The sequence below is a fragment of the Propithecus coquereli genome, unplaced genomic scaffold (assembly GCF_000956105.1).
Source record: "Propithecus coquereli isolate 6110/MARCELLA unplaced genomic scaffold, Pcoq_1.0 Scaffold36, whole genome shotgun sequence".
NCBI classification, from domain to species: domain Eukaryota; kingdom Metazoa; phylum Chordata; class Mammalia; order Primates; family Indriidae; genus Propithecus; species Propithecus coquereli.
The window spans coordinates 7,147,575-7,147,857 of record NW_012149285.1 but is presented as its reverse complement, the minus strand read 5'-3'; positions in this window follow the sequence as shown (position 1 = coordinate 7,147,857).

Below are 283 nucleotides of genomic sequence, written 5' to 3'. Positions count from 1 at the left end.
CCAAAAACAGAGCTCTCTTTGTGAACAATTCAGCAAAAATTCTCTTTCCAGCTGTGAGTCGGGATTCGTGTTGCAAATGTTGGTGTTAATTAAAAACATCCACCTTCTACGGTTTCGACAAGGAAAGAGCACCGTGCGGGATGTGTTCCCAAGCACTGCTCTCCAAAGCACTTATAGATACGGATTCATTTATGACGCGGGTCGCTGGGCTCTGACAGATACGATCATTCCCAATTTCCAGCCCCAGGGAAAGAGCCGGGGCTGAGGAGAAGGGGGTGAAGGG